The sequence below is a fragment of the Triticum dicoccoides genome, chromosome 6B (assembly GCF_002162155.2).
Source record: "Triticum dicoccoides isolate Atlit2015 ecotype Zavitan chromosome 6B, WEW_v2.0, whole genome shotgun sequence".
Lineage (NCBI taxonomy): Eukaryota > Viridiplantae > Streptophyta > Magnoliopsida > Poales > Poaceae > Triticum > Triticum dicoccoides.
In genome coordinates this window covers 139,288,845-139,297,971 of record NC_041391.1, presented here as the reverse complement: position 1 = coordinate 139,297,971, position 9,127 = coordinate 139,288,845, and the positions used below count along the sequence as shown (strand labels likewise).

The 9,127-nt window shown below is 51.3% G+C and overlaps 1 long non-coding RNA gene across 1 annotated transcript; it reads left to right on the top strand.

The window, feature by feature from the left end:
* The first annotated feature begins 7,077 nt into the window (after positions 1-7,077).
* Positions 7,078-8,331, top strand: LOC119322241. The gene is made up of 3 exons (XR_005155477.1): positions 7,078-7,146; positions 7,842-8,055; positions 8,244-8,331. It is a non-coding gene; the product is annotated as an uncharacterized LOC119322241 (long non-coding RNA).
* Positions 8,332-9,127: the final 796 nt, after the last annotated feature.

The following is a 9,127-nucleotide window of genomic DNA, read 5'->3' as shown; positions in this document are numbered from 1 at the left end:
TTCTAAAATCCTACCGAGTGGAGAGCAAACCTCCCTCTCGGGGGCTTAGCTGCAGCCCAGTGCTCGCCTAAGTTTCTAAAATCCTACTGAGTGGAGAGCAAACCTCCCACTCGGGGGCTTAGCTGCAGCCCAGTGCTCGCCTAAGTTTCTAAAATCCTACCGAGTGGAGAGCAAACCTCCCACTCGGGGACTTAGCTGCAGCCCAGTACTCGCCTAAGTTTCTAAAATCCTACCGAGTGGAGAGCAAACCTCCCACTCGGGGGCTTAGCTGCAGCCCAGTGCTCGCCTAAGTTTCTAAATCCGGTCGAGTGGAGAACAAGTTTCCCATTCGGAGGCTTGGTTGCAGCCCAGCACTCGCCCAAACATGACGAGCACAAGTCGATTGCAATTTGTGCTTCACTCCTACCTGCAAAAGAGCATTACAGGTACTAGTATATATCCCAACCCAAAAGAAGATGGTCGCTCAAAAGAAGCAAACGTATTTCAACGGCAAATCAAGTTCGGATAACGTCCTACGGACCCAGAAGTGCTCAGGCATCAAGCCTGTTAAAGTTTATCGGTTACAAAAATCACTCATCATTCCGAGGCAAATTCAAATCAGCGAGCATAGAAGTTTTTTACCCCTCCTGCGGAGGGCTGGAAGGCGCAACAAACTCGTCCAGGTCGATCCCATCCGCGATCCGAGTGGCAGCAGCGATGAAGGTCTCCATGAAAGAACGGAAGTCATGCTTCCTAGTGTTGGCCACCTTGAGAGACACCAGCTTGTCTTCTCTCGCTTCCTTCCAGTGAATGCGGACTAAGGACAGAGCGACGTCAGCACTGCACCTGGCAGAAGACTTCTTCCATTCTTGCACTCGACTTGGAACATCGTTCAGTCGAGTCATCAGTGACTCAAGGTCGTTCTGAAGCGTCTCTTCTGGCCAGAGCGATGTGTCGATGTGCGACGTTGCGGCCTTCAGTCTTTCAAGGTAATCGACCACTACAGCAACGCGAGACTCAAGGCAAAGCACATTCATAGCAGTTTCATCTTTCACTGGAAGTTGATGGGATCCAAGCCAGTCTCCACTCGATTCGTCTCCTCTTCAAAGTTTTGGCAGAATTTTGTGGACACGATTCAAAGATAAGCTAATACCCCTACAGCAAGTCAGTAATTACCAACCGGATATAAGGGGTTACCTTCGAGCATGAGGAATAGCTTCTTGACGAGTCCTCCCAGATAAACCTCCAAGTCATTCTTCTTTCCCGCCAGTTCACCAGCTTTGTCACTCAGGACCATATTGGCATTCTTCAGTCGAGTGACTTCCTGGTTGGCCACGTCGAGAGCAGCTTTCAGATTAGTGTTTTCCTCTTCAAGTTTGTTGACAGAGGCCAACTTCTCTTCCGCAAGTTTTGTCTTGTCCGAAGCCACTTTTTGCGCCTCGACGAGGTCAAGGTCCTTCTTCTTCAGAGCATCCTTCAGTTTTTCTGCAAAAATCACAATAAGATCAGACTCGGAGACAGGCAAGAAGCAAGGACAGTCGTCAAGATTCTCACCAAACATACCTTTTGCCTCCTCCTTCGACTTCGTGAAGTTCTCTTGGACAAGCTTCAGGTCAAGTTCAAGCTGGATATACTTGTTCTCCATCTCAGTATAACAAGAAACAAGGTCACACGATTTCTGCAAAGTTCAGTCGACAGACATCAAAGACAGATCACTTCCGAGTGACTAAGAGAAAAAATCGTAGTATTTCTAAGACTATAGCTGAATCTAAAACATTCAACTGTAGTCTCAGGGACTACACCTAGTGGGTGCACTCAGTGTGCCCCCACTAGTTCTATCAGCTAGACTCACACCTAGTGGGTGCACTCAGCGTGCCCCCACTAGTTCTATCAGCTAGACTCAGAGTCGATCAGTCGACCAGAAGCAGCTAACTGTCAGCAGTTATATAAAAAACGAAGAATTATTCAGACCATAGCCGACTGCCAGCAGTCGACCACGGTCTCGCGGACTACACCCAGTGGGTGCACTCAGCGTGCCCCACCGGTTTCATGATCCCACTCGACCAGTTCAAGTGAAACAAGTAAAAGTGAGAAATTTCAAGACACAAGGACTATAGTCGACTGCCAGCAGTCCACCGTAGTCCCGGGGACTACACCCAATGGGTGCACTCAACGTGCCCCCACTAATCCTGACATTCCAATTGACACACCCAGTGGGTGCATGACAAACATTAAGATTTTCAGTCGACGTCCAACTGACCTGGACATTGCTCTGAAGAGCTGAACTCGCATCATAAGCTGCTTGGCTGGCGGTTCAGATCGCTTTCACCTGCTCCATCATGATCCCTGCTTGACGAATGGCTTCCTTGGCAGCGCTCGCTTGGTCCTCCGGGACATGGTACGTGGAGAAGAGAGAAAGTGGATCAGCACTCGACGACGAAGGGCGGGCAACCGTCAACGGCTCCGCAAAGGACACGGTAGCCCGAGCAACATTGCTCCCCTCTGGGATCAGTGGGTCAGGTGCTGACACAACCTGAGCAACCTTGCCAACAGTCGCCTTCCTTCTCCTCCTATGCCTCAGTGGCGCTTCATCATCATCGTCAGGGAGTTCGATGATAACGCTAGGTGGAGCTGCAGAAGAAGTTCAAAGTCAAAAATAAAGACCCAATCGACCGAAAGCGAAACTGCGTAGATCATACCAGGATGAGAAGTAGCGGCATCTTCCATTTCTTGATCTTTGTGCCTGGCTGAGGTCTCAGAAGTAGCAGCATTGCGATTTCAAAAAAACAGCCGGTCAACGATCGAGTCGACCAAGAATGTATCCGTGTTAAAAGGAAAAAACACGAGTTATGCTATTACCCAGAAACAGTCGGAATCTCCATCCTCATCTTCGGCAGGGCCTTCGCCGGTTTTGCCGGGGCCGCTCGGGGTTGCTTCGACGCCTTCTCAGTCGGTGCCGGTGAAGTCGTCCGAGGGCGTTTCGTCGACTGCCCAGCAGGCACGACTCCCTTGCCGCGTTCGACCGCAGGGTCGTAGGCAAGCTTGGACCTTCTTTCGGAACGAGGAGGCACAACTTCCTCCTCCTCTTCCTCCGCATCGGAGCCTGCATCTTCATCACCCTCATCGGCATCTGATTCCCACTCCTCTTGACTTTCGCCTCCACTTCCTTCCTCCTCTTCGGCCTGTGCTTGTGCCCCGTTGGGCATCGAATACAACTCAGTGGTTTCCTAAAAGATAACAAGCAAGACAAAAGTCAATCGACTGACCTGCGACAAAACAGAACAGACGAAGCAATCGGAGAAAAGTGGTCATACCTTGTCCGCCTCATAAGATTGGTTGAGTGGCGGGATCCTCCTGGCTCCGCGAGGGTTGTCCTTGTTCCCTGTAACGGCGGTCATCCACTTCTCGAGTGTGGCATCGTCGACCTCCTCTGGGTGGACCCGAGTGGTGTCTTCAGTACCAGAGTACAACCACATCGGGTGGTCCCGGTACTGGAGCGGTTGGATGCACCGCCGAAGGAAAACCTCCAGAAGATCCATGCCAGTCACCCCGTCGCGAATGAGCTGGACTACACACTCCATCAACATTTTAACCTGAGCCTTCTCCTCCGGAACTACTTTCAGAGAGGATGGTTTGTTCACTCGACTCATAGAGAAGGGAGGGAGCCCAGTCGACTGCCCTGGCATCGGCTGGTCTTGGCAGTAAAACCAGGTCGACTACCACCCTCTGACTGACTCGGGAAGGGTCATAGCTGGGAAAGCGCTCTTACTCCTCATTTGGACCCCGAGACCCCCACACACCTGGATTACCTGAGTTCTCTCGTCATTGGGGCTAGCCTTTTTCACCGTCTGAGAACGACAAGTGAATATGTGTTTAAAGAGGCCCCAGTGCGGCCGACAGCCCAAGAAGTTTTCACACAAAGATACAAAAGTGGCGAGATAGGCAATGGAATTGGGGGTAAAGTGGTGAAGCTGAGCCCCGAAGAAATTTAGAAACCCTTGAAAGAAAGATGCGATGGCAGAGAGAACCCTCGATCTACAAGAGTCGCCAAGAGGACACACTCACCCTCCTGAGGCTGTGGCTGCCACTCCGTCCCCGGGAGCCTCGCCGCCCCGTGCGCAATCAGGCCTTCGTTGGCCAGGTCGTCGAGATCCTTTTGGGTGATGGTCGAGCGGATCCAATCACCCTGGATCCAACCTTGCGGCAAACGGGACCGCGACGAGGATCCCCCTCGACTGGTCGCTCTCCCCTTCACCTTCGTCGTCGCCTTCTTCGCCCGCTCCAAAGCCGCCGTCTTCTCTTTCACCATTGTCGCCGACGAGGCTGGAACGGAGTAGCGGCGCTGGGCAGTTGGTGGGCGCAGCGGATGAATCTGGATACGAGGAAGGGGAAAATGAGGAGGCACTGTTCAAAAAACCTCCGCCAGGTTCCTTATATGGAGTCACTTCCGAGTGGCCGACAGGTAGGCCCAGGCGATCCTGTCAAATCCCGAAACAGTCGCGCAGGCGATACGTGGCGAAAAAGACGGCGCGGGAATTGAGGCGTCCCTGCCTTATCCCATCCGAGTACCGCGGTCTTCTCCGCTTCGCGCGCTTCCCAAAATTCGGATCCCACTAAATCCGCTAACCACAGGGCAACTTGTCAGACAGAAGATCTCTTGCGATCCGTCGCTCGGAAATCTCCAAGTTCATAAAGTTCACTCGACAGATATAAAGAATGGATCAAGGCGACTGAACGAAAGTTGACACCCTCACTTGAAAGTCATCGATCCAGAGCAAATCACCTTTACAACACCAGAAAGCAGGTCAGAAAGATTGCCAACTCCTTCCTCACTCAAACCTCGATCCATTCGGGGGCTACTGATGAAGTCATGTACCTAGGGTAGGGTCATGAACCTGTCCAAGGTACCCTCCCCAAGGACATCTTTGAGAAGAAGCCGTCTTCTAGTCGACCAAGAGGGACTCCACTCGACGGACTAGAAGACACTCGACCAAGAAGACTCACTCGACCACCAGGAGTTCAAGATCTACTCTGAATCCAAACGGTCTGTAATTAAGTAGTCTTTATGGTCATGATGACACTTTATGTAAGGCGTTACCTGTAACGCCAGACCTTAATGTACTTTAACCCTCCGCTACGTGGGCTGGCTGGGGTCCTGGCGTCCTCTATATAAGCCACCCCCCTCCACTGGTAGGAGGGTTCGCACCCCTGTAACTCTCACACATATAATCCAGTCGACCGTCTCCGGGCTCCGAGACGTAGGGCTGTTACTTCCTCCGAGAAGGGCCTGAACTCGTTAAACACTTGTGTGCACAACTGCTCCATAGCTAGGATCTTGCCTCTCCATACCTACCCCCCACTCTACTGTCAGACTTAGAACCACGACAGCATCCACATCCATTACTTCTCCAAGAGTGCTTCCCAGCGCTTGACCACAGAGTTTAGTTTGCTTCTTGTATGGTACATCGAAGACACGAACCCACACAGGAACCATATCGAGATTATACTCCGACAGCCTTGCCTCCTCATCAAACGGCTTCACCAACAAAGCATGTCCGCTATAGATCCATGGCCCTCCACGAGCGACAAATCTGTTAGTAAACATCACTCTCTTAACATAATACTCCATCAGTTCCATAATATAGTGCATATAGTTTTTTAAAAAAGTCAAACCTCATCAGATTCATCATAAGACGTAGTTTCATATTTTATATATTTGGTACTGTAAATATAAATAGTCTTCTCTATAAACTTGGTCAAAAATTGTAAAGTTCAACTTTTCAAAAAGTCTATATGCTCTACATTATGAAACATAGGGAGTATTTTCTTTTAAGATTTTTTTAAAGCTTTACTATAACTTACTGTAGTTTTCACATGGTTTTCATCTGTTTTCATCGTAGCTTGGTTTTCGCCTGAATGGTGTCCTGTGTGGTGGAACTGTGATTCCGTTGTCCAAAAAACAGTCGAGCATTGCATGAATGCGTCTGATTCCTCATTTCGGTATCTCCCCGGTCCATTCTTCTTCCCTCCCAGATCCCAAGCCCCAACCGAAATCAAACCCAACCCGCCGTTCCTCTCCGCCAAAAATTCCACAAAAACAAAGCCGCATCCCCGACCCAAGCCCAACCCCACAGGCTAAACCCCGCCACGCCACGCCCGTCCGCTGGCCTCCATGGACTCCTCCTCCACCTCCGGGGCCGCCGTCGCGGGGCCGACGCCAAGCCGCCGCGCCAACTACGGCCCGGTCCTCGAGGACGAGCCGCCGCGCCTCCGCTTCACCGTCGGGCAGTACCCGTCCAGGTTCCCGCTGGCGGACGCCCCCGGCTTCCTCTCCTCCATCGGCGCCGCCCTCGACCGCCACGCCGACGCCGACGCCCAGGTCGAGTCGCTCGAGATCTCCCTCGTCTTCCGCGCCCCGCACCAGCACTACATCGCCAGCCTCGGCACGTACGCCACGGACCACCCCCACGCCGCGCTCGTCACGGCCGACCACGTCCGCGCGTGGCTGCGCTTCGGCATGGGCCGCGCCGCGGGCTCCTTCGTGCTCGAGCTGCCACCGCGCCCGCCGACGACGGTCGACGAAGGGTGCGCGTCGGGTGTGGCGGCGGAGGCAGAGAAGAGCGGCATGGCTCTGGAGCTGCCTCGCTCGGCCGCGGCGGCGACCCTGGCGCTGACCCTGGGCGACGCCACCCTCGCGCTCCCCGTGCCCGCGGAGGCCTCGTTCGACGCGCTCGGGGAACTGCTGCTCGGCAACGCCCGGATCAGCGACCAGCACCGCCTCAGCGAGCTCCTCTCGTCCCCGTCCTTCCCTCGCCTGAAGAGGCTTCGGCTCGAGCACCTGGCGGGCGTGGGGGAGCTGGACCTCTGCGTCGGCGACCTCGAGGAGCTGGCGATCGTGGGCGTGCTCGATCTGTGGTGCCTGCAGGTGAACGCGCCACGCCTGCGCACGCTCCGCGTCACCGAGTGCTTCAGGCTGGAGTCCACCGCAGGGGAGCTGGCGATCGCCGCGCCGGCGCTCGAGGTGCTCACTGTCTCCAGCATGTGCGGGATGCAGGGCCTGCAGTTCGACGGCGGGCTACCCCTGTGGACGCACGGGCACGCCAACCATGCCGCCCGCAACGAGGCCGCCATATCAATCCTGAAGCAATGCACCTACATGTGCCCAGTGTAAGCTTCGAATGCCATGAAATATGAGACAACCTCTAAATGTTCAATGGAGCTATAAATTATCATCATCTTAATTATTATTACTCCTGTGTTCATAGCTATGCTGGTTAAGAGTATTTCGAACTGCATCTAGTATATATTTCACAAATTTGGTATATCACCTTATAGATAGTGTTCTGACTTCTGACAAACTAGCTTGTTGACTAATACAATCTGCTATTCAAATGCATGCTACATGAAACAACCGTCCAAATGTTCAATGCAGTCAGATGTTACACTCGTCTTATCATGGTCATCCTTAAGCTTGTTATAAGGAGAATATCAAGAAGTTTATTTAATCTACTTCACTGAGTTTGTAAATCGCCATAAATTGCTCTGACTTCTGACGAACTAGCTTGCTGTGTATAATAGAATGTGCCATTCTCCCTAGCTTAAACCTCCATTCCCTGTAATAAACGGTTTGTCAATGATCACTGGTACTCTGATATGCATTTCCTGCTGTATATATACAGTTCTCCTAATACTATCTTCTAATAGTACACTCTATTTCATAACCTGCGTACATTTCCTTTCAGTCTTCAGTTTTCCTTTATTAATGTAGTGATTAGCTGCCAAATACTGAGACATGTACCCCAAATGCAGCAGTATATGAGTGTACTGATTAGTTGCCGAATGCCGAAATATCCCTTGTGCAGTATATGAGGGATGCCCTGGTGGATGGTACGGGTTCAGGGATGGCGGATTGTGAGAGCATACTAGTGGATGACATACCACAGCTGCTTAACATCACTGCTCTGACAGTCAATATCACAACATGGAAGGGACATTCGTATGCTTCCAGTTTGGCAAGGCTCACAATGCAGCAATCTTGAAGACCTCCGCATTGATGTCACGAGAGGCACCGAGAAGGTGAGTTCCTCTAGCACCCGAAATCGATCGATTAAACACGCAATTCAGCACTGAAATACATATAATGTGTGCGTCCAAATTGGTTGCCAGAGCTAAGGGTTGAAATGTCGTTGGTACGAAATTTACTTTTTAGTCGAGAAAAGTTCATCTCGTGGCTTGATTATTGACCGCTTGGTGAACTGGATCAGCCGGCATGCTTGGATCGAGCTTGCGTCTGCCACGACGAAGATGGTTGGGAGAACCAGCAGCTCTCACTGGAGCGCCTTGTACACTTGGACATCGTCGGGTTCCAGGGACTGGACTACGAGGAGCGCCTGGCTCAGATGATACTAGCGGGCGCCCCAGCTCTCAAGAGAGAATGAAGTTGCCTTAGAGAGGGAGTGGGTGTTCATTCCTTCCTACTCCAGGGTCGTTGGATCACTTGGGCGATAGTGGATGCCGAAATTAGCTAGACGCATGAGACCATCTCTATTCTGATATGCAAGCTTGACTGTTCTGTGCTTCTTTAGGAGGCATCAAAAGTTCAAAACCGAGGATGGGAATTTTCGTCGAGCACTTGAAGTTCATCTATTAGTTCGTCTTCTCATGCGTGTGCCCTAACTGTTGTTGCAATCGTTCTGGTGTATGTTGCACTAGCTACTCGGTCTTGTGCACTGTTGGTGAGCTGAAATATCTTGTTTTGGTTTGCTTACCATGCGCTTTGATATATCCATGCTCATTCTGTTATATTTTTCCAAGTAGCACAGGCCTTGGTGACAGAGCAGTGTAAGACTATGAAATTGAAGGAGGGCCTCACCATCAGTTTCGCCTCCATTGCAACAGGGGATGTCTTCTCCTTTGCCCTGTGGTCCAGGACAAATCTGAGCGCATGCTTCTTTTATTTCAGAACTTTCAATTTGATTTTATACGTGTTCTAGTTTGTTCTTCTGATTGCACTAGACCGGATTTTGTAGAATCATCATAAGGTGTTATTTTCTTTGAGATACCTTTGGTTTTCTAAAATAAATATTCGGTAGATATATTGTGTTCTTGGGGGGCATGGAATAATGTCCAGCTAACTTTTTAGTGCATG